Source organism: Trichosurus vulpecula, chromosome 5, assembly GCF_011100635.1.
Source record: "Trichosurus vulpecula isolate mTriVul1 chromosome 5, mTriVul1.pri, whole genome shotgun sequence".
In the NCBI taxonomy this organism is placed as follows: Eukaryota; Metazoa; Chordata; class Mammalia; order Diprotodontia; family Phalangeridae; genus Trichosurus; species Trichosurus vulpecula.
The window spans coordinates 59,675,863-59,701,231 of NC_050577.1; the positions used below are offsets into that span (position 1 = coordinate 59,675,863).

The 25,369-nt window shown below is 36.6% G+C and overlaps 1 protein-coding gene across 1 annotated transcript in view; it reads left to right on the forward strand.

Annotated features, from left to right (window-relative positions):
* Positions 1 to 25,369, forward strand: part of PLXDC2 (plexin domain containing 2) — a 518,063-nt gene that overhangs the window by 318,858 nt on the left and 173,836 nt on the right. The gene's annotated exons all lie outside the window — the stretch shown is intronic.

The window sequence follows — 25,369 nt, forward strand, 5'->3', positions numbered from 1 at the left end:
CAGCTGTCCTTGCTTAGCACAGTATTGACACATAATAAGCCCTTAATAAACTCTTGTTGACCAACTGAATTTAAATACAGCCTATTTGTCATAGAGCTCTCTCATCTTCCTCCCTGCAATACAGGAGTTCTCAGCCTGGGGACGGTGAACTTAGGTTGTTTTGTTTTTATTGTTCTTCATGTTTTGATCATTGTATTTCAATATAATCAGTTTCTATTTTAATCCCTTGTATTTTGTCTTAAAAAACCTCAACATTCTGAGAAAGTGTCCACATGATTCACCGCAAAACCAAAAGGTTTCCTGACACAAAATAATATTAAGAATCCCTGCTGTAATGTCTGTCCATAATATATACAACTTTTGCCCTCTGAAGTTTTTAATAACCCATCGTTGACTGATACTGGGCACGAAATCAACGAAACTCCAAGTCTGTTAACATACAGCTACATATTTCCAAGTTAATTTTTTCCTAAATAGTCATATTTAATTAGGACAGAATAGCAAAGTAAATAACAAACGATTATCAAACAATAAGACCATTTTAAATCTTCTTCTCCAACCAATATGTGAAGTTATAACATCTCCAAATCAAATAGGAAGGGAACGTTCTCCATAGTTTTGCTATTTTTTAAACCAAATTAAAGATTTTACCTATGTATCTCTTTGTTTCTAACCATTTAATAATCTTCTCTGTAAATTTGCCTAGTATCAAAGTCAGATTTGCCAACATCTGGTTTGTGAATCTATCATTTTTCCTGAGTTTTAAACATGGACACTTTTTCCTGTTCTTCTCCAGCACCTACCCTCAGGTCCTTAAGGCTCAAAATTAGCTCAACAATAAATATCTGTCTGAGGGTTTGTTTTTGTCTTTTTTGCTATTGGTACCATGGTGGTAATTCATCTAGTCCAGGTCTGTACTCACTGGCAGCAAAATGTGCTTTCTTGTCATATCTTCTCATTATACTGGGCTTCAATTCCTTTGACATTTTGTTTTATCATTTGCAGTTGGAAAGATCATTCTCCTTGAAAGAACTCTCTAAAGCAAAAACAGAGTTTAGCTGCTCTCTGTCATCCTCCCAAAGTAGTACAGCTCTCGTCTTCCTTGTTCCACTTTTTGTCCTGAAGGTAGTGTTAATAAGCCATGTTCTGGCCCCAGTTGTGTGTGTGTGCGTGTGTGTGTGTGTGCACACATGCCCCACCCCGACCTTGAGCATGTGCATGCTCATAGTAGGCCCTTACTTAACATCTTATTCATATCCTATTCATATGATTCATTTTAGGGAGCCTGATCTCTGCAGAGATGAATTTATGGCAAGTCTATCCAAGTTTCAAAGGCTTCAAGTACAGTCATACAACTATTTCTTCATTATGAGAATCAACCTAAGTGTGCAAAGGTTGATGGATGGTAACCATGTGATTATTTCTTCCCCACCCAGAGCAACTTTTGAATTTCATTTATTAGGTTTTAGAGTATATGGTTATGTGCAGTGATAGAAGGAATTACTAATGTGGATGAAATCACATAACCTTGATATCTTAAAATAACTCCCCATCCCAAAACCTTGGGTTATTCTGACCTATGGGGCTTAAAGGAAAGGTCTTAATTACTACTGTTAATACAAAGCTTCTGCCAAATAATTAATTGTGTGTTATCTTTGTCAAAAGAGTCCTAAAAATTGGAGAAATATTAAAATATTAATTTATCTATTTACTGTAAGAAAATTGAAGCTCAGAAAGGATAAATGTCTTCTTCAGGTCATACAGTGAGTGACCTCTATGATAAAAGAGAATGTGTTGTTCAGTAATTCAGACATGTCTGACTCTTCATAACTCTACTGACCATAGCACACCAGGCATTTTAATCCTCCGCTATCTCTCAAAGACTGTCCAAGCTCATATTCATTGATTTCATGACACTATGTATCCACTTCATCCTCTGCCATCCCCTTTTCCTTTTGCTTTCAATCTTTCCTAACATCAAGATCTTCAGTGAGTCCCATCTTTTCATTGTGGCTGAAGTATTTAAGCTTCAAGCTTCAGTATTTGACCTTCCAGTGAATATCCTGAGTTAATTTGAATACCAACTGATTTGATTTCCTTGCTGTCCAAGGGACTATTAAAAATTTTCTGCAGCACCACAGTTCAAAAGTGTTGCTTCTGAGGTGCTCCACTTTAACTATAGTCCAACTCTCACCACCGTACATTGCTACTGGAAACACTATAGCTTTGACTCTGTGGACCTTTGTCAGCAAGATGATGTCTCTGCTTTTTAGTATGCTGTCCAGATTTGCCATAGTTTTCCTTTCAAGGAGCAAGTGTCTTTTAACATCATTGGTGCAGTTACCATCTGCACTGATCTTTGAGCTGAAGAATTTAAATCTGATGATGTTTCCATTTCTTCTCTTTCTATTTGCCAGGAAGCAATGGGACCAGTTGCCAACATCTAAGTTTTTTTCCCAATGTTAAGCTTCAAGCCAGCTTTTACATTCTCCGCTTCACCCTCATTAAGAGACTTCTTAATGCTTTTTCAATTTCTGCCATCAGAGTAGTATCATCCGCTTATCTGAGATTGTTGATATTTCTCCTGGCAACCTTAACTCTTACTGTTGATTCATCCAGCCTGGCATTTTGTGTGATATATGCTGCATATAAGTTGAACAAATAAGGTGACAATATAGTCTTTTCATGCTCCTTTTCCAATTCTTAATCAGGCAGTTCTTCCATGTTTGGTTCTAACTGTTGCATCTTGTTCACATATAGGTTCTTCAGGTGATAAGTAAGATGATCTGGTACTCCCATGTCTTTGAGGACTTCCCACATCTTGTTGTGATCCATACTGTCAAAGGCTTTAGTGTAGTCCACAAAGCAGAAATAGATTTTTTTTTTCTGGAAGTCCCTTGATTTCTCCAAAATCTAGTGAATGTTGGCAATTTGGTCTCTAACTCATCTGCCTCTTTGAAAAACTGCCTGCAAAGCTTCCTGCTGTTCTGGTGATTCTCAGTTCACATATTGCTGAAGCCTAGCTTGCAGAATCTGAGCACATAACCTTACTGGCTTGTGAAATGAACACAACTATTCAGTGATTTGAACATTCCTTGGCATTGCCCTTCTTTAGGGTTGGGACATAGACTGATCTTTTCTGATCCGGTGGCTATTGTTCAGCTTTCCAAATTTTCTGGTGTATAGACTGTAGCACTTTAACACCGTAATCTTTTAGGGTTTAAATAGTTCAGCTGGAATTCCATCACCTCCACTGACCTCATTGTTAGAAACACTTCTAAGGCCCACTTGACTTCATTCTCCAGGATGTCTGATCCTAAATCAGCAAAATATGCCATGGTGATTATCAGTGATGTTAAGATCTTTCTTGCGTAGTTATGTGTTTTTTCCCACCTATTCTTAATCTCTTCTCCTTGTGTTAAGTCCCTACAATTTTTGTCTTTTACCATGTCATTTTTGCAAGGAATGTTCGCTTGATGTCTCTTAATTTTCTTGGCAAGATCTATTTTCTTTTTCATTCTATTGTTTTCTTATATTTCTTTGTATTCCTCACTAAAAACAAATAAAAACATTTTATCTCTACATGCTATTCTCTGAAATTATGCATTCATTTGGATATATCTTTCCCTGTCTCTTCTACCTTTCACTTTCCTTCTTTCCTCGGCCATCTTGTTTTATAGTTTTTGTCACTACCTCCTGTATCATATTACTAACTTCTATCCATAGTTCTTCAGACACTGTCTACCAGATCTAATTCCTTAAATCTATTTATCGCTTCCACTTCATATTCATAAGGGATGTTATTTATGTCACACCTATATGGTCTGAGTCTGATTGTATAAAAAAAAATCATAGAACCTTGAAATGAATCTTACTGACTCCAGGTATATCCTGTCAGTTAAGTATGCAACTAAATTCCAACCATCTATTAATTTCCTTTTCATTTCCTTCTCCTCTCCCTTTTCCTCCTTATTGTTATTGTCTTTGTTTTATATGTGTGGGGAATAAAGAGACTGATTATTTGAATTTGTATCACTCCCTCTGGCAAAACTCCCCAGGGAGTGGCTACTATTCTTAGGTTCTAGGAGTATCTCTGAAGCTTTGTACATGAGATGCTGCCAGCGTGCTTTCCATTAATAGTTAGCCAATAGACACAATTAGCTCTCAGCAAAGGCATTTACTAAGTTGGCACATTGAAAAGAGTAACTGTGAAGCACGCTTCCTTAATTCTTCCCACTACAAAAAAAAAATGTTGTATACTCTACCAAAGGGGAAAAAAAAAAAACAGAAACAAACATGAAAAAAAAAACCAGCATGCATGGGAAGAGAGGGCATACATTTAGAGCACAAGGATAGTGAGGAACATATAGAAAATCCCTTACAGGCAACAAACTAAAAATTCTCAATCGTTCAGTACCTAGAAGTCTTTTCTCTTTCTGTAGAGGCCTCAGAGTTTCCACTTGATTCAGTATCTAAAGGGTAGGTGGGACAGCTCATATCCTTGGGTCTGTTCCTCATGGTAACTCTACTCTTGATTACAGGGCTACAATTTTTTTTGGGGGGGAAGAGGAAGGCATTTATTATGCTCCTTGAGAGAGCAGGTGTAGTGCTCACTGGGAACACTCTAGAGTTATGGTTAGTTTACATTCTTTACTTTTTACATAGTTTTCCTAGGTTATACAGTTTATATAGGTAGGATAATAAGGATACAGAAGCAGAAGTGAAGTTAATTAGATTTTCCTTGTTTTAGTTTAGGATTAATCTACATTTTTTATTTCCCCTACCTTCCCTCTTTAACATATGCAAATTATGCAAATCAGTAGGCCTGGACTCTTGACCAAGACCAGACCCTTGATAAGCTTGAATTGGTTCAACCGGTTTGGCCTCTCTAGTTCCCCTGACTGCCTCCTCAAATGTCTAGTTTAAGCTTGTGTACAAGCCTCTGACCTTTCACCTGACCAACCTGAGGCCTAGTTTCTGCTAAAGCTGGACGGGAGGTGGGGGCGGGAGGGGGGTAAGGGGGGGGGAGAAGTACACCTTCAGTTCTGTGGAAACAAAACTCCTCCTCCCATTTCTTACAATTTCTCCCCTCTTCTTTTATTCAAATTTTTGTTTCCACATTTTTAATATTCCTTTACTCTCTTTCTCATCTGAATTTTTCCCCTTAACCCATCACCCCTTTAAGTAAATATGGGAAGGATTGATTGACACATTGACAAATCAAAGGGGGCAGTCCCCTTTGTAAATACAGATACAGAGACCCAAAAGAAAACGATAATGCAATTGTCCCTTTAAGATTCAAAAGTCTCTTCCCATAAGGCTATCTGTCAGGGAACAACATCAGTGAAGTCTTCTTGTCCTTGGTATTTGTTCCAGCCATCTCCACCATCTTCTTCTTGTAGGAACCAGCTTTCTTTCCATTCTCCTACAAAAGTTACCTTGGCACAATTTTAAGTTACTATTTCTAATCCTTATACCACCAGGGCTACCTTTTAACAGAGTCTATGGCTGATTCTCTTCTCTGCTGCCAGGGTTTCTGTGCCCTGGAGTTGCTTCTTCCCTCCACTGACTTGTCTTTTTATAGTCTTGTCTATTTGGACTGTGTGTCTCTGCTCCCTCAATTTTGCCTTGAAACACTCCAACAGATAGCTTCATTGAACTGATGAAAAGATATATTTTCCTCTAGAGAAGTCACAGCTAGACTCCATGGAACTGATAGAGGAGCAGAGAAGGAAGAAGGGAGAGAAATTGCCTCCTGCTTCCTAGGTTCCTTCCAGGAACCTCCTGGTTCCTCTTGGGATTGGCCTCCACAAAACACTTCCATGTCTATACTCCCTTAAACTTCCTAGGGCTTGGCACTGTAAAGCATCCAGTGGTGTAGGCTCTCCTCTGACTCAATGAGAAAGGGGTTTGTACTTTGTAAAGGGATTGGAGCAGAACATCTTAACTTCTTTACAACTATTCTTCATGCTTTGTTGTGGGATAGTAACCAAAACAAAACCCCCTATTAGATAATTTGTTATACAATCCTTAATGGCATTCTTAAGGGGGAAGAGAGGAAAATCTCATCACTGTAATTTGAAAATATCACTTTCTTGCTGATCCCCATACTCTATATTTGTAAATGTATATTTTTCAAAGTTTAGGTATGGGGCAGTGGAGGTGAGGAAAAATGAAACTGGTAAATTGGGGCCCAGAATATTTTTTTTTTCATATTTCACAATTTGGCTAATGTAGATCTTGTCTGTATAGTTACTCCAAAGTTTGGGAAGGGATGGGGGGGAGTGAAGTCAATATTTCATGTAAAGTAAGATAAAAAGTGAGGAGGAGAGATAAATATATACTATGCATGATTATTGATTGATGTTCTTCCTGCCCTAATGCTTTTTAGGCAGTGGTCTTTAGGCATATTATGTTGCTTATGTTGAAGGTAACCCCACCAAACTGTTATATCTGATGAATCAATTACCCTAGTGACTTTCTTGTGCCTTTCCTCTGCGATTTTATGAATATATATATATATATATATATATATATATACACATATACATATATATGTGTGTGTGTGTATGTATATAATGCATGTGTGTGTATGTATATATTGCATATATGTGTGTATATATGTGTATTCGTATATTTATGTATACATACATACATACGTACATACATACATACATACCAATAATGGCATTTATATAGCCCCTAATATCTGCCAGGCTAAGCATTTGACAGTATTGTTTTATTTGATCCACAACACTTCTGGGAATTAGGTACTGTATAATTACCCCATATTACAGTTGGGGAAACTGAGGCAAGCAGAAATTAAGTGACTTGCCCTGGGTCGCACAGCAAATGTTTGAAGCAGGATATGAACGTAAGTCTTCCTTATTCGAGAATCAGTGCTCTATCTACTATGCTCTATTACAGATACACACACATGCACACACATATACATATAATTCTCATGTGTGTTCCTTGCCATAAGAAACAGTTTTTGCCTTTCTCTGTCTTCCTAGTCCTTAGTACAGTCCCTGGTTCATAGTGTGAGAACATTTTGTTGAATTGACTTTCAAAGGGAATCATGGTTCATGTTCATAGGAAAAATTCTTTGCAGCTAAGTGAGAATTTCATTCTCCTCTCTTACTTGACACGGCACTAAATAGAAACTCTTCTTTCACATAAAAGGGCAGTGTGGAAAACCTGGCTTCATGCCAACCTTCAGTAAAAGGTACCATCCTAAGGCCACTGTACTTGACTAACTAGAAGTCAAATAGCTTTTGGTGCTGCCCTTTTCTTTCTGCCACTTTTGAAAGCAAAGAAACTGTACCTTAAACACTTTGGCAGGTATACATTCTTCTTTAAAGACTTGGTAGCTGTTTAATTTTCTCTAGAAGACAACAGAAAATATTGCAGCAAAATAAGCTCTTTTTTATTCCCCTTATAAACTTTAAAATTTCATAAATGTTCTATAACCTCTCTGGGCCTCAGTTTCTTCATCTGTCAACTGAGCGAGTTGAACGAGGTTATCTGTAAGGTTTCTTGCTACTCAAAAATTCAGAGTCTAGAGAAGATATGGTTTTTTTGTTCTAAATAAGAAAGAGGGCATAAGCTAATGATCCATTCAGCTTCATCTGGTTATCTTGGGTGTCTGGCACTATTGCTCTCCTTTTTTGTTGTTTATACCTTTTTTTTTTTACTTTCTCTTTTTTCTGCTGCTGAATGGATAGGGAACTAGGCCAAATGCACATCTCATTGAGCCGCAAAATGAGCCTTTCCAGTGAGAAAAATTTTTTGTTTTATTTTTGTTTCCCTAATTGTTTTGTTTTGGTAAGCCAGTGAGGTATTCAAGATTTAGCTGTAGCCAAAAGACTGAGGCAGTGGAAAAACCAAGTTCTTTTAAGAGAGAACGTGAGACTGAGAGTTCTAGAATGTTATCTGATATCACACCTTTAGCTATTCTTCCCCTATCTTTATAAAGTGGGTGGATTTTGTGTATGCGTGTGTGTGTGTGTGTGTGTGTGTGTGTGTGTGTGTACATAACATAAAATATACATATATACACATATTTTCATCTGAGTGCTTGCTCCATAGCTTATGATGTAATTAAGACCGTCTCTGTACTATCTGGAGTAAACATTCTTCCCCTCCTCAACACCATCAGGTTTAGTGAACTAGAAAAATTTCTAGATTTGGAGTCAGAGGACCTGGCCTCAAATCCCAGCTCTCCCACTTCCTAACTTCCTCGTCTTGGACAAGTCCTTTAATTGCTCTGAGTCTCGGTTCCCTCGTCTCCAACATCAGAGGACTGGACTGGATAACCTGCAAATCCCTCCTAGCTCCAAGTCTATGATGCTAGAATCTCATGAAACAAAATCTTTCCTGATAATTCCTGTTTTTTGGAGTGCCTGCATTATTCAGTTTTCTATTTAGACATTATACTTTTAAATAGTAGGACTTTTCTCAAGGGGGGCATGTTTGTTGAGCAAGCTATTGCTTTTGTATGTCTATGTATGTTAAAAAAACCATAAAACCAGTCAAAACACCTATCTTAAGTACATGTGCATTTGTGTGTATGCACACTGAGAAAGAAAACGTTTTAGGAAACAAAATAGAATTTAAATTTAAGTTGATAGGCTCTCCAGTAACCTCCATCTCAAATTACTTTGTGGAAATAGACATTGCCCTGGCATTTTGTTAGACTGAAGAGCTTAGTTCAATATTTTAAACCATATAAGAGTATAGCCTACAATATCAAATGTTGGAAATCTAATCTTATTGAATGCTAGCCAAATATTCCTCTGCTTCTCTGCCTCACTGCCCAGGCCCAAAATGACTACATTCAATCCTATTTACTAATAGTGGTGGAAGCATTTATATGCTACCTAAATCTTCTCCAAATATATAAAAGTGTATCATTCTTTTTATTTTAAAAACCTTTTTATTTTAAAAAATGGGCATAAGAAGCCTAGTCAGAAAGAATCTTAGGCATCATGTTAATCTAGCACCCTCTTTTACTCTTGAGGAAACTGAGGTCTTTAGGGGTTAAGTGACGACCACAGTCAAAAGCACAATAAGTTGCAAAGCATTAAAATCTGGCCCTTTGGCTCCAAACAGTCATATTTTTACTATACTGGTACTTAATCCAGTCATTAGATGATCCATGATCTTGTTTGGTTGGGAGTATACTCTCTCATCTCCCCTAGGGCAGATAACAACCCATCCGTGTCTTCAATATTCTTGTCCATGTTCTCAAGAGAGAATGTTCCTAACATGCCAAAGGCCACCTTATTGGTATCTTAGTATTCGATGGCTAGCATAGTGACATTATGACTATTCTCCCTCACTCTTATTATGTTACTAACACAAATCCTTTCCTGGGCATGCATGAAACGTAATGGAAGGTGTCTTTACACAATGATCTATGATCCACTAACTCTGTTTACTTACACTTAAATCCAGCCTCCTTAGAATTCTTCTTTATATTGCCCTTTGGAGCACCTGCCATTTTGATTCTTTTCAAATCAGTAATTCAATAAACCAGTATTTATCAAGCTCCTATTATGTACCACTATCTGGGAATACAACCAGCATACATCAAACAGCAAGATGAACAGAATTTATCTGATATCAAGAAATAAAAATGTACATGTATATATAAAGGGGCAACTAGGTGGCCCGATGGTATGAGTGTCATGTCTGGATTGAGGAAGACTCACTAGCTGTGTGACCCTAGGAAAATAATTTAACCCTGTTTATCTCAGTTTCCTCATCTGTAAAATGAGCTGAAGAAGGAAATGGCAAACCCTTCCAGGATCTTTTCCCAGAAAACCTCAAATGGGGTCATAGTCAGACTCAAACAACTGAGCAAGAAAAACCTGGAGGAGAGTGATTGGGAGGAAGTCAGTAATTAATAAATTATAGAAGGAAAGGCGGTGCATGTACATCAGAGAACACTAGGGATTTGAAAATGAAAGAAATACCTAGTTATAGAGCTGCCTATTTATTTATCACCTATGATCCCTTTCCATAAATCTCTAACATCATTTCCCTTTAGAAACTTATACATTGAATAGGATAGAAACATGAATTTCATTTAGGAAAAATGCATAATAACTCTAAGACCTGAAAAGAAATTTTAAGTAGTTGTGGTAATATTAAATTCTGACCATACAAAGAGTTAAAAAGAGATACAGCTAAGTAGAATATTTTCAAAGTAATATCATATCATATATGTAGAAAAGTGGTTTTTGTTTTATATTTGTTTCAATAAAGATTCTTTTGAAGTCAAGGAAATAAAATGTCACAAAATTATAGCTTCTGATAGGAAAAAAATATTTATAATAGATGAGTCATATCAAATTTACAGCAGCCCTAGTTATTTGAGATCGTAAAATTCCAATGGGTATGATGAACACATTACACTTTAAAGTTTTTCAATTTCCAATGTCTGACATTGGTATCACTTAAAAGATCCCTATTATAGGAGTTTGCTAAAGAATATTAAGATTTTACATTTTGCTGTCAATCCTCTGGTCCTGTTCACGGCACATTGTAAATTAATAACTTTTCAATGAATAAAAAGTGAGGAGCAAGAAATTTATTCCACGTAGAAGGGATAGCCTCATGATGTTCTCATTCACAGACGTATAACATTTAGGGGAGAATATATGCATCCACAAAGTAGTCTTTGGGGGCAAGAAGTTTGGGATTATAGAAAGCTCAGCATTATTTCTTAAATATGATCTCTACCATTCTTATCCTACCATTTGCATCTGATCTCAGCTCGTTTTCTGTCTCCAGTGTCTGTTCAAAAGTGATATACCGGTATACTAACTCAATCATCCCATCTAACTGTGTGCCTCACAGTAAGGCAATATGAATTATCCATTTAGTTTTTCCTTTGAGGCTTGCAAAATGTATCTATTACATGTAGCCATGGATCTTATTGAAGAGACCCTGTAGAGTACTGGGACTTTAAAAAGTAAATTCGATGCCATCTATAAATAGTAACATTGGAGAAGCTTCATTTCTATGGGAATCTTCTCTTCCACTTGGAATTTGCACAGGCAGTACTCCATGACAGTTACAAACACATTTCAAAAGCAGATATCTCCCTATTTTATGCCCTACTTAATAGTGATAGAGAAGCATTGAACAAAATTATTCTTGTGGATTTATTTATCAAAGATTCTCACATGATCTTATATACATGGGAGACACCCAAACAGAGAAAGAACCTTTAGGGCTCAGTTCTATTCTATTGAATCAAATGTTGTCGGGTTCTTTTTTTAAAAATCAACAAAAATAAACAGCAGAATCTTCTCTATATACTTTATAGCTCTTCATTTTTGTTTCTATGAAGAGAGGGTCTCCTATAAAGGAATGTGGAAATGTCAGCTATTTTCTTCTCATATTTTCATGAAGGATGTACTCATTATATACGAAGATTTTGTAGACATGAGAAAGTTGGTCTTCAGGTGGGTAGCTCGAAATGCTATCTTCTTCATCTTTTTTTGTTTTTTTTTTAGTATTAATACAATGTCATTATTTTTTACTTTTGAAACCCCAGACTCTTTTAGATATCTTAAAAATGATTCCCTAAGTGCTTTTCAAGCATACATTTTCTCAATATGGATTTAGTCAGGTCCAGGCACTTTGTTCAGGTGTGTTTTTTTCACCATCATTCCTAGGTGTCTAAAAGCAGTAGTTCTGTGATTATCAGTGATGAAAATAGATCATTATAGAAGTACAAGAAATCTGGTCCATTTCACTGCTAATTGCATTTTTCCTGCCCTTCCATTTAATCTTTCAATGACTTTGGATAAGGGATAATCTGACTTAGTTTAGTCTTTTACCCAACTATCTTTAGGCTTGTTTTTCTCCATTGACTTTTTTTTCTTACTTTGGAAAAAAATGATGTTACTTACAATCTTCTGTCATACTTTTCTTTAATATTTTGCTAATGAGTTTGTATTTATTGCACATGTTTCCCTTGCTTATTCTGTACTTGGAATGATGATCAGATGTTTGCTGGCTATGGTAGTTTCTGGGTTCTTTTGGCCGTCTGTTCATTTATCCGTTAGAGTGTTTTTAGGAAGAGCAATTATTAATCAGCAATTTTAAAATGAATGTTAAAGGTACAAATAAAACACATAAAAAATTTTGCATGACTTTACATGTCATCTATACCTTTACCTAAGTCACTGATAAAAATATTAAACATCACAGCCTCAAACATAGGTCCCTGCAGTGCTTTACCAGACACCTTCACAAAAGTTGACATTGAACCATTAAGTTGAGCTCATTTTTGAAACTAACTATCCAACCACCTCCATCTCTGCCTCATGTACTGCTATTTCCAGGTGCTATCCATAGTTGCTATCCACATCCCTACATTTTTTTCTCATAAGAATAGATTGATAGACTTTGTCAAATGCTTTGTTAAAACCTAGGCAGATAGTATGTATATACAGTGTTTCCCTGATCTACCTGTATCATAACCGTGTCAATAAAGGGAATGAGGTAAGGCATAATCTGTTCTTCATAGAACCATGCTGGGTTTACTGGTGACAATTTCCTTTTCTAAACAGATGATTACTAACCATGCCTTTAATGCACCAGTCTAGAATTTTGGTAAGAATTTAATTCAAGCTTAATGGCCTTTGGTTTGCAGACTCCATTGTCTTCCCTTTTGTCAAAATTAGGACAGTTGCCTAGTTTTCTCTAATCCTGATATACCTCTTCTATTTTCTCTCATTTTTCAAAGATCATTGCCGGATATTCATCCATTCAATCTGCCAGTCCATTCAGTACCAGAGGAAATGATACATATGGAACTAGTAACTTAAACTAATTAAAACTAAGTGTTTCCTTATAATCGCCATACTAATGAAGGTTTACAACTCTTTCCTAGCCATTTTTCTCTCCTCTCTGGTCTCTACTCTGCCCAACACCTCCCTAAAAATCTCCTTGGAAGAAAAGGAAAAACCTGAAGTAAAAAAAAAAAAAAACAGTTGAATAATTCTGCCTTTTCCCATATATTATTCTCTCCAATCCAGTAAATGACATTTCTTATTTAATCACAAAGAACACATTGTTTTTAGCATCTTAAGCTTTCCCTCATCTGTCTCAGATTATTCTCCACTTTAGCACTTTTGGTTTACCTCGGACTCTGTTAGCATTGGTCAGCTAGAACTAAATATTTTTTGCCCAACATTCTTCCATCTTCTAACTTCCTTTCTTTGTCATGGTCAGTATCATCTCTCCAGACAGACTACCTTGGAGTTGGCCTTGACTTCTCACTTTCCATCATCCCACATATCTAATTTGTTGCTAAATCTTATCACAGTATTTTGACATATCTTTCAAAATATGCTCCAGTGGCCACCACTTTAGATCAAGATCCCATTACCTCTCACCTAGACTACTACAACAGCCTCCTCATTGTTCTCTCTTTCTCAAAGTTCTCTCCTATCTGATCCACCTTTCACTTAGGTGCCACAGTGCTTTAGAAATATCACTCTCCTCAATAAATTCCAATAATTCTCTATTACATCTCTGATTAAACACAAGCTTTCTTGTTTGGCTTTTAAAACCCTTTACTACCTGACTCCAAACTATCTCCCTAACCCTTTCACTTCTTATTTTTGTGGAATCTTAATTCCAGCCAAACTGTCCTTGCTGTTCAACATATGTCCCTCTGCATCTCCCACTTTTATGCCTTTTCCCAGGCTATCTTACATGTCCTGGTCTCTTTCCTTTCTTCCCTCTCCCTTTTACAGTCCTGTTTCCTTCAAAGCTTAGCCTATTTGATCTACATGTAGCCTTTCATGATTCCCTGAGTTACTAGTCTCTCCCCAAAATAACTTGTAGTTATTCTACAGGTTTTGCCTGTGTATGTATGTATGAATTTATCTGTGTGTATGTATATTTTTGTATATTTGTGTATATGCATGTATATATGTGTATACACATGTACATACATATACACACATACATGTATATATGTGTATATATGTATATATGCCTGCTATACATGTTGAAGAAGTCAGTTTCATTTTCTTCTTTATTCCTAGCAGCTAGCATAGTGACCCAGAGTCAGTATTTAATAAATGCTTATTGATTAACAAAAAAATTATACGTATGATTGTATTTATTCCCTATTAATCAACCAATAAGCATTTAAAACAACTCCTATATTCTAGGCTAAGTGTCTGTTTATAATTTAGTCAGTCTGCTAAGCAAAGTCTGTGCTAAATGCGGAGGATACAATGATAAGCATATTACAGTCCAAGTACTCAAAGAATTCTATAGTCTATCAAGGGAGATGATGTTCACTTATTGGACATATACAAGACTCATAAAGATTCAATTGGAGGATTATGGCCTAATACAAATCTTATCAAGGATTTTCAATACACTATTAGAAAGAAGGGGAGAATATGTGTGAGTTTTGAATGCATACAAAGAAATAGTGACCTAAACTAGAATAGAGGGTAGACTGAGTTGAATTCAGTAGAATGAAGTTTCCACACCAAATTCTCGGAATACATTATTAGGGTACTGCTGCAGAAGGAATGAAGAACTTTGTCTACTCATCCTTCTGGAAAATTTGATAGTGTATATTTCATAAATCATGTCTGTAAATTGACTCTTGCTTATTATTCCTAGAGGGAAGAAGGAGTTTAAGGGGAAACAATAATCTACTTGAAATAGTTAATAAAATTTTCTTAATAATGTTGTTGATTTAATGTTAATCGAAACTTGGTGAAGATATTAGCTAAATGAATTCCAATTGGGGCTTTTAACAAGGATCATTCCTATTAGGGCTATAAAATGACAGGCAAATGACACCTAATCTTACATAGATTTACTGTATGTTTGTATGCAATATTTGTATTTATTTGTACAGTGGACACACGAAGGCAAAACAAAAAATTCAGTCATTGAGATTGTACTGAATTTTCCTTCTCGAAGAATCCAGTGCCTGTATTGGTCACGTTGACTTCAGAAACCCTTGTGCTTTTTAGTCTAACAGTTTACATATTGCAGGACATCGAGGGAGCTTCCTAGGGGGTTGTGCATTCCATTGACAACAGAGTCTTGCCCAGTGGAAACTTCTGTTACGTGAAACCTCTCATTGTGCAGTTGCTACTGGCAGACAGTTAGTTTGCCAGACAATTTACTGAAGCATTTTAATTTTCAAATTAGCAATCATTGCAACATATGGTTTTGCTTAGCAGACTGACTAAATTATAAACAGTAAGCATGTGGCTCATAGTTTACAGTGTGTGTGTGTGTGTGTGTGTGTGTGTGCGTGTGCATGTGTATGCACGTATGTGTGTTTGTGTGTGTCTGTGTTTGTGTATGTGTTTCTTCCTGATCTTAACTGGTTCCTGAAATTGCAAAATACATCAAGACTAAATGCTATTTGGGGAGATGATTGGTTGGAAACAGAAAATGTCAAGCCTGTTCGATTCTGGAAGTTGTTCTGCCACTAATTTTGAACAAGAAATGCCTTAAAATCCATGAAATGTTTCCCTTCCTCATAAGTTAGACAGTTTCCCCATCGAACATCCAATCAACAGTAGACTTAAGGAACAAAATGAGGAAGTTGTTTTCTATATTGCGGTAGGGAGGAGAAGAAAATCACTTTCGTAGATCTACCCAGTTTGTGTTTCAGGGCTCATAGAGTAAGAGGCATAAGAAATAAAGTGAAATCTGGATTATTGTGCTTTATTATGTAGGCACTCCATTTGGATCTCAGCATTTAATATCATGTCAGTAGGATATGCCAGCTCTCTCCTTTTCCCTCCTGGGTCAGAACCTTAAGTGAAAGATGATTCAGTGCAGATTTTTATTTAGCAACTTCAACATTAAAATTTCACAGGATGGTTCACAGCCAATTACAGGCTCTACATGCTCACACTTTACACCATGACACTTGCTATAAAGTGCAGCAACTGTTTGCAATAAACAGAGGGTGATGTTTTATAAGCTCATTATTCTCTCAAACTAGTGAGGAGGGTTTTATTAAATCCAGAATTCCAATTGTAGGTGCTTTGGTAGAACAGATGGAAAGGAAGTTTCCCTGTGAGTTGTCTTGGTTGTTTGGATAATTGCCAAGCCTTAACAGTAACCTTTGGAATCAGAAATCAAGATGAGGTGCAAATAGAGGTATCTTCAGTCCCCTTTGCTATAGATTAACAACAATCACACACATTTTAGTATACGGCCAAACATTAGTTCTAGGTTCAAGTTTTTAAAATGTGAGGTCTCCAGCATGATGCCAAAATCTGAGGTGGTGTTAGTAGCACAGTCATCATCGACCTATTTCCCTTTTTTGTTGTCCGATGGGAGTAAGCTCCATAAACAGATATAAATTGCATCATATGACATAATATATTTAAAGCACTTTGCAAGACTTAAAGTCTTATATAAGTTCTAGCTTTATGACATTGGAATAGATGGTTGTTTGTAGTTTAAATTTCTTTCATTTATGTGCTATCGTGTCCTTCTGTAAATTAACCAGGGCAGTGAAGAATATAAATACCCTTATTGTACGCATGAAAAAATGAGGCTTAGAGCTCTATATGTACAACTCAGCAAAGTATAGCTAATAATGTATAGACGTGAGAGTAGAAACTGTTATAATTGAATTAAAAATGAAAAATGAAGAGAGTGTGTGGGATGGAATGCAGATTTCTCTTTGCGAGTAAATCTATTTTTTGACATTATTTATTTATTTAATATTTTTAGTTTTCAGCATTGATTTTCACAAGAGTTTGAATTACAAATTTTCTCCTCATTTCTACCCTCCCCCCAACTCCAAGATGGCATCTCTTCTGATTGCTGCATTCCCCAGTAAGCCCTCCCTTCTGTCACCCCACTCTACCTATCCCCTTTTCCCTTACTTTATTGTAGGGCAAGATAGATTTCTATGCCCCATTGCTTGTGTATCTTATTTGCTAGTTGCATGCAAAATTTTTTTTTGAGCATTTGCTTTTAAACTTTGAGTTCCAAATTCTTTCCCCTCTTCCCTCCCAACCCACCCTCCCTAAGAAGGCAAGCAATTCAACATAGGCACCATGTGTATCATTATATAAAACCATTCCACAATACTCATGTTGTGAAAGACTAACTATATTTTGCTCCTTCCTATCCTATCCCCCTTTATCCAGTTTTCTCCCTTGACCCTGTCCCTTTTCAAAAGTGTTTGATTTTGATTACCTTCTCCCCCATCTGCCCTCCCTTCTATTGCCCCCTTTTTTGTCTCCTTCCTCCTTCTTTCCTGTGGGGTAGGACACCCAATGGAGTGTGTGTATATTATTCCCTCCTCAGATCAAACCCGATGAGAGCAAGATTCACTCATTCCCACTCACCTGCCCCCTATTCTCTTCCTACAGAACTGCTTTTTCTTGTCACTTTTATGCAAGATAATTTACCCCATTCTATCTCTTCCTTTCTCACTGTCCCAATATATTCCTCTCTCATCCCTTAATTTGATTTTATTTTTTAGATATCATCCCTTCATTTTCAACTCACCCTGTACACTCTGTCTCTCTCTCTGTCTCTCTCTGTCTCTTACATATATATATATATATATATATATATATATATATATATATATATATATATATATACACATATATATATGTATGTATGTATGTATATCCCCTTCAGCTAGCCTAATATTGAGGTCTCATGAATCATATACATCATCATTCCATGTAGGAATGTAGACAAAACAGTTCAACTTTAGTAAGTCCCTTATGATTTCTCTTTCTTGTTTACATTTTCATGCTTCTCTTGATTCTTGTGTTTGAAAGTCAAATTTTCTATTCAGCTCTGGTCTTTTCACTGAGAAAGCTTAAAAGTCCTCTATTTGATTGAAAATCCATATTTTGCCTTGGAGCATGATACTCAGTTTTGCTGGGTAGGTGATTCTTGGTTTTAATCCTAGCTCCATTGACCTCCAGAATATCATATTCCAAGCCCTTCGATCCCCTAATGTAGAAGCTGCTAGATCTTCTATTATTCTGATTGTTTTACCACAGTACTCAAATTGTTTCTTTTTGGCTGCTTACAGTATTTTCTCCTTGATCTGGGAGCTCTGGAATTTGGCGACAATATTCCTAGGAGTTTTCTTTTTGGGATCTTTTTCTGGAGGCGATCGGTGGATTTTTCAATTTCTATTTTACCCTCTGGCTCTAGAATATCAGAGCAGTTCTCCTTGATAATGTCTTGAAAGATGATATCTAGGCCCTTTTTTTGATCATGGCTTCCAGGTAGTCCAATAATTTTTAAATTATCTCTCCTGGATGTATTTTCCAGGTCAGTGTTTTTTTCCAATGAGATATTTCACATTGTCTTCCATTTTTTCATTCCTTTGGTTCTATTTTATAATATCTTGATTTCTCATAAAGTCACTAGCTTTCATTTGCTCCAATCTAATTTTTAAGGTAGTATTTTCTTCAGTGGTCTTTTGGACCTCCTTTTCCATTTGGCTAATTATGCCTTTCAAGGCATTCTTCTCCTCATTGGCTTTTAGGAGCTCTTTTGCCATTTGAGTTAGTCTATTTTTTAAGGTGTTGTTTTCTTCAGTGTATTTTTCAGCATTTTTTGGGTCTCCTTTAGCAAGTTATTGACTTATTTTTCATGATTTTCTTGCATCCTTCTCATTTCTCTTCCCAATTTTTCCTCTACTTCTCTAACTTGCTTTTCCAAATCCTTTTTGAGCTCTTCCATGGCCTGAGACCAGTTCATGTTTTTCTTGGAGGCTTTTGATGTAGACTCCTTGACTTTGTTGACTTCTTCTGGCTGTATGTTTTGGTCTTCCTTGTCACCAAAGAAAGATTCCAAAGTCTGAGTCTGAATTTGAGTCCATTTTCACTGCCTGGCCATGTTCCCAGCCAACTTACATGACCCTTGAGTTTTTCATCGGGTATGACTGCTTGTAGAGTAAAGAGTACTTTGTTCCAAGCTTGAGGGGATGCACTGTTGCTTTCAGAGATATTTCTATATAGCTACCTCTGCCACACCAGCACTCCTCCTCCCCCTAGAACCACCAACCTGAACCTGATTCAGATCTTAAGCAGGCTCTCCACTCCTCCTCTGATCTGCCACTTTATTTCTCCCACCAGGTGAACCTGGGGCCAGAAGCAACTGCAGCTGCAGTTTCGTAGGTGCACCACTTCTGCCGCCCCCAGAGCAGTGGCCAACCTGCGAACTCTTTCCACTTTGTACCCCACAGTTTTTCCCACTAACCTTCTCTGTTGTCTTTGGTGTTTGTGGGTTGAGACTTCTGGTAACTGCCACAGCTCACTGATTCAGGGTGCTAGGGCCTGTTCCACCTGGCTTCTGGCCTGGTTGGTCCTGAACCGGCCCATGCTGGGCTCTGCTCCACTCCTTTCCCAGTATGGTGCAATAGACCCTTCCCAGTGACCATCCAGGGTGTCCTGGGCTGGAGGCCTGCTTGCCTCTGCTGTTTCATGGATTCTGCAGTTCTAGAATTTGTTCAGAGCCATTTTTTATAGGTGTTTGGAGCATCCTGGGGGAGAGCTTTAGGCAAGTCCCTGCTTTCCAGCCACCATCTTGGTTCCACCCCTTTGTGATTAAACCTTATCAGCTCTAACAATACATTACTTGGCATTTCATTTGTTGGTTGAAATGTTTTTATCACTTCCTGGTTCTCAGCAGTGTTCTGCATAGTTGCACTAGCTAGATAATTTCTAAATAAGCGTCAGGTTAATTTTTTTCTTTTTTTGGGGGGGGAGAGGAAATCAGGATTAAGTGACTTGCCTGAGGTCACAGAGCTAGTAAGTGTCTGAGGTTGTATTTCAACTGTGGTCCTCCTTACTCCTGGACTGGTACTCTATCCACAGGGATAACTAGCTGCCCTATGCTAATATATGTCTCAGAGGGACTGTTTAACTTTGTTGTTTATACCATTAGCACCTAATACAGTGCTTGGTATATAGGAAAAGCTTTATAAAAGCTTATTTATCAATTTGTAGATTGCTCACGCACCTAGTCATGGGTATGATTGTTGATTGATTTAGAGGGTCGAATACATGCCAATAAGGATTCTTAACCTTTTTGGTGTCATACACACATGCTGGTGAAGCCTGTAGACACCTTCTCAGAATAAATCTTTTAAATGTACAAAATAAAATTATAGGATTACAAAGAAATGGATTGTATAGATTGTCAAAATATTTGAAAAATAAGTTCACAGAACCCCAATTAAGAATACCAGGTTTAATTATCTTTCCATGTGCTTAAAATCAACTGATAGTTATAGGTAGTTCCTGAATTTGCCTCTGAATTTACTAACAGCATGCATTTCAAACACAAAGTGAAGCATCTTATATTAAACTGCAGCTTTTGAACCAAAACAAATAAACACTTTTGCCTTAATTCTCTCGCTATTTCCTCTTGAACAATTCCTGGATAATCACCTCTTTTTTAAATGTTCTTTTTTTTTCTTAGATAAGAGCCATACACTTATTGTCTGTAATAATTATAGAGCTAAAAAAAAAACACTAACAGGTCATGTCCTCCAAACTCTTCTTTTTGCAGAATAGGAACCTGGGTCTTAGAAAAGTTAAGCAACTTGCCCAAAGCCACAGAAGTTAGTGGCAGAACAAGGATTAGAACCCAGGTCTTAACACTCAGATTCCAGCATTATTCCTACTTCATAATGCAACTGATTATGAATGAAAGCCCAAGATGACTGGAAGAAATTACCCAAGAATCTTGCTGATGTACAAGTATCTAATATGGTTTTGGATTATACATAATAATTTGGACAGTAATAATTTTCACATCCAAATTAGCTGAAATCACGTAGACTTGCAAAAAGTCCTGATATTTCAGCAAAAGTGTATATGCCCAGTATAACTAGATGAAAATTGTAAATATTTGAATGGGATATTAATGTGTCTAAGGGTCTTTGATGTTTGAGAATTTTTTCAGTGTCCCCAGGGCTGCTTCAAATTCTATAAGTGGGTCTGACTCATTAGATTAACTAGGGCTCATCTGCCACACTTAAAGTTTCCTCCCCTGCCCCCCTCTTCAAAATTGAAATATAATTCCAGCTAGGTTAAAGGGTTCCATGCCTCAGTAAAGCTTTTACTTCACAGCTCTTAAAAGTTCACCTGATGTTTTAATAGGTACGTTTTCTTTTTTTTATAAGCAAGGATAAAAAGTAAAATAAATTCGATGCCGTGTGAACATAACATTAAACGCATCATGGGATTTCGTACTTTGTCTTACCTTGAACTCTTGGAACTTAAAATCAACAACAATCATTGGTAAGATATTGTTTAAAGCTTATTTCAACCCAGGAGTAAACGAAGAGGCAAAAACAGCATAACAGACATGATTACATTTCATCAAATCTCTCTTTACTGCCTTTGGAAAGTTTTCCAGACCCCTCCTACTAAGAAAGGATTAAGGAGTTCAGGAAATTGTATGTCTGGAAAATTCTTCGCTGGTGAAAAGACACAGCAATAAATGATGACTACAATCCAGAAAGTAGGTCACAGACAGTAGTGAGTCCTGTCTTGCCAAATTTATACAGAAAGCAATTCTAGAAGTTAATTTTGTTCTTGCCATTTATTTTAAGCATTAGCAGTGATGATTAAATATCTGGACTCAGTAATGGCCATGCTTTTGCAAAGCAGGGATGCGCTAAGTTGATTTTGTGTTTGTTACCACGTCATTTGGAAGCATGAAGTGCTTCCACTGGAAAAATAATTCCTTCAAACCTGATTTCTAGGTGAAGTTCCCATCCTTTAAGCTTCATACTTTTTACATATAGTCAAAAATTATTTGGCAGCAAATTAGGAATTCACATTAGGCTAGGCAACTACCTGGAGTTAAGTAAATTCCATTTTAAAGTAACCATTCATTAAATGTGATATCTAGCTACCAGTAGCATTCATTTTTATGTGAAATTAAAAATGCATGCTGTTACCAGGAAGGAGAATTCATGACCCAGAGATTCTAAAGGTAGTTATTTTTCATGAATGTCATTTTGAAGGTTTGATTCTGGTCTTTGAATTTTTGAGGTATGACTCTGGCTATAGGCCTCTAGGGAGATACAATAAAAAGCAACGATGTATCTGCTATGGTGGAACTTTGAGAGCAATCACACATATGAAATAATAAACACACAAATATATAAAAATTCAAAGTAAGCCACAAAGACACTTCTTTCTAAAGATGCTGTCAATAGACAAGAATCAAAATACATACAAATTGCTTATATCATGGATTCAAAAATATTTCCCCAATCTCTGTCTCTGTCTCTGTCTCTCTGTCTCTTCTCTTTCTCTCTCTCTCTCTCTCTCTCTCTCTCTCTCTCTCTCTCTCTCTCTCTCTCTCTCTCTCTCTCTCTCTCTCCCTCCCTCCCTCCCTCTGTCCCTCTTTCCTTCTCTCCCTCTCTCCCTCTCTCCCACTCTCCCCCTCCCTCTCTCAAGAGGCATTGCCACAAGTGGAAAAGGGACCTAAGAAATGGACAAAACACAATCCTCTTCTGAAATAATTTATACTAAAATCACTTTCTTGGAGTTTGTGATGTGTATACTTAAAAATCATGGATTAAAGGTCATGATTTTGTTTAGAAGAGCAAAATAAAATAAGAGATGTAAAGTTACATAAATTTGAAATACCCTACAGATGCAAAAAGTTATTTTAATTTAAAAATTACCAAGTCAGAAGAAACTTCTGAAAACATCTGATTTTACCCTTTATGAAAGTATCAATTCTTGTATATGAGATCCATGAAATATAGTTATAAAGCCTCTGCTTAAACATGAACAGTTATGAGGAACTTATCGCCTAATAAGGCAATCTGTTCTATAAAAATTTTAATCATCAGTAGCAATAGTGGTGGTAAAAGAGGTGAATTTATTGTTATGAAACCTGAAAAGTGTACTTTGTGCACTCAGAGAATTACCTCCCATTCACATTATACCAAGGCAATATTAACTAGTGTTTGGATGGGGAACCTGCAGCCTCAAGGCCACACGTGGTCTTTTAGATCCTCAGGTACCACCTTTTGACTGAGTCCAAATTTTATAGAATAAACCCTTTTATTGAGAGGATTTGTTCTGTGAAGTTTGGAGTCAGTCAAAGGGCCGCACTTGAGGTCCTAGAGGGCCACCTGTAGCCTCGAGGCTGTGGGTTCCCCACCTCTGGACTAGTGTATAGAAAGCCATTTTTGAATTCAAGAAGGCTGGGTTGAAGTCTGGCATCTTGAAGACTAGAAATTATTGATAAGTTATTGATCCATATCAATGAAGAAAATTTCTATATGCCTTCAACATGGTCTACACCAAGAGAAAAAATATTAAAGGAAATTAACCACAGTTAACGGTGTAGTATGTATATGTACATATATAGTTAAATTGTAGTTATAATATGTTCATAGATGTATGCATTATATATAATACATACATACACATACACATACTTATAGTTCACTTATACCTTAGAAAGATAACAAAACTTGTGAGCATTCCTGAGTTGACAGTGATGGCAGATAGCCCAAAGGATGATGGCAAAAAGTCAATTTTAAATTAAAAATTTGTCACACTAAGTGAATAATTGATTGTTGACTGGAGTTGTAATAGAAGAGACACTGCAGATGATTTCATAGGCAAGTTATTCTGTATGAAGCTCACTTTCAGCCAGAATAGGGAACCACCAATTACTTTTTAAACAGAGCATATGTGTAGAAGTTACATTTTTCAAATAAGCTTTTGTTGGTATTTCCTATTTCTTAAGGGCCATAGTATCCCATGTATCTGAACCATCCTATCTGACAAATAGTATTTTTAGAGAGGAAAAAAAGAAAAGTAAATGTCAACACAACTGATAAATAAATTGAAAAAAATCTGGAAATTTGTCTACTGTGTAATACCTATAGACCTCCTACCTCCATGAAGGGCTATGTTTTTCTCATAGCTCTTCTTTTGAGTCCCATGTGATCTTTATAATTTTGTTACATTTGCTATGGAGTATATTGTTTTCTTGGTTCTGCTTACTTCACTTTGTATTAGTTCATATAGATCTATCCATGGTTCTGTGTATTCATCACACAAGTAATTTATTACAGCACAGTGATATTCTATTTCATTCAGGTACCATTATTTGTTCAGCCATTCTCCAATTGATGTCTGTGTACTTGGTTCTCCATTTTTAATACTCACAAAAATTCCTATAAATGTTTTGAAATATGTGAGCACTTCATTTTTATCAGTGGCTTCCTTGGGGTGCGTGTTCAAAAATGGAGTCTCTGGTTCAAAATGTATGGAAAATTTCATTATCTTTTGTGTAATTCTAAATTCCTTTCCAGGTTCTGCTCAAATTCCAAAGGGCCTTCTGTCTCATCAAGTGTTGAGTCATTTTTTTGCCTTTGTTTTATAGTATTTATTCATAGAGGTTTCAAAACATTTATTGGATCTAGAGACCATGTTTCCTTCTGCTGTTAATGTTTTACCTGATATGCTCCTGAAGGGCTGTGGCCAAGCTGGTTGTTGAGTCTCAAGTAAATTTCCATGCCCTGGAGTCAGGGTCTCTACAGCACTGGAAATAGGGAGGGGACAATGGGGTTCAGGGCCAGTTTTTGTAAGCCTGTGTTGTATCCTTGGGTCTGCTAGTAGGGCTTCATTGCCAGTGCCGCGATAGGTGGGAGATGGGATGCTGATGCAGCTCAGGGTCAGAGAGGTTCATTTCCTGGGTTTGGGTTTGTTTATTTTTTCACTTTCTTTTGTATTCTACTGTCCTAGACCATGGACATGGTTGAAGTTGCTTTATCTTTGATATAAAATTTCTGTTTGGGAGTGGGTTAAGATGTTTGGAGATAGAAGAAAAGGTTGAGTCTGCATTCTTATTGCTCCTGTGACCCAGAAGTGATTCTTTAATCTTATCTACAATTATATCTTGGGGAAAATGATGTTTCAGTTATTTGAGGAAAGAACTAGTTAGACCCAAGCACTGTTCTTTCAACATTTTAATTGTGTGTATTTAAGTAGCAAAGCTGTAGCTATATAATTAATGATACCCTTTAAATGAATAGATACAAGTGTAATTGGACATTAATATTAACAGGTGTATATCATATTAATCACTTACCTTACTATTATGGTAGCACAAGAGGAATAATGAAAAACAGTCTGTATGACCAATATTTGTAACAGGAATATAGCAAACTGTTTTTTTCATTGTATAAGCATCCAATCAAGTAAAATTCTTAAGAAAATCACATTACCACCTCTACAAAAAAAACAAAAACAAAAACAACAATAAACTTCGTTGCCTACTTGGTTTATTTTAAATTTTGAATATGTCTACTTAATTT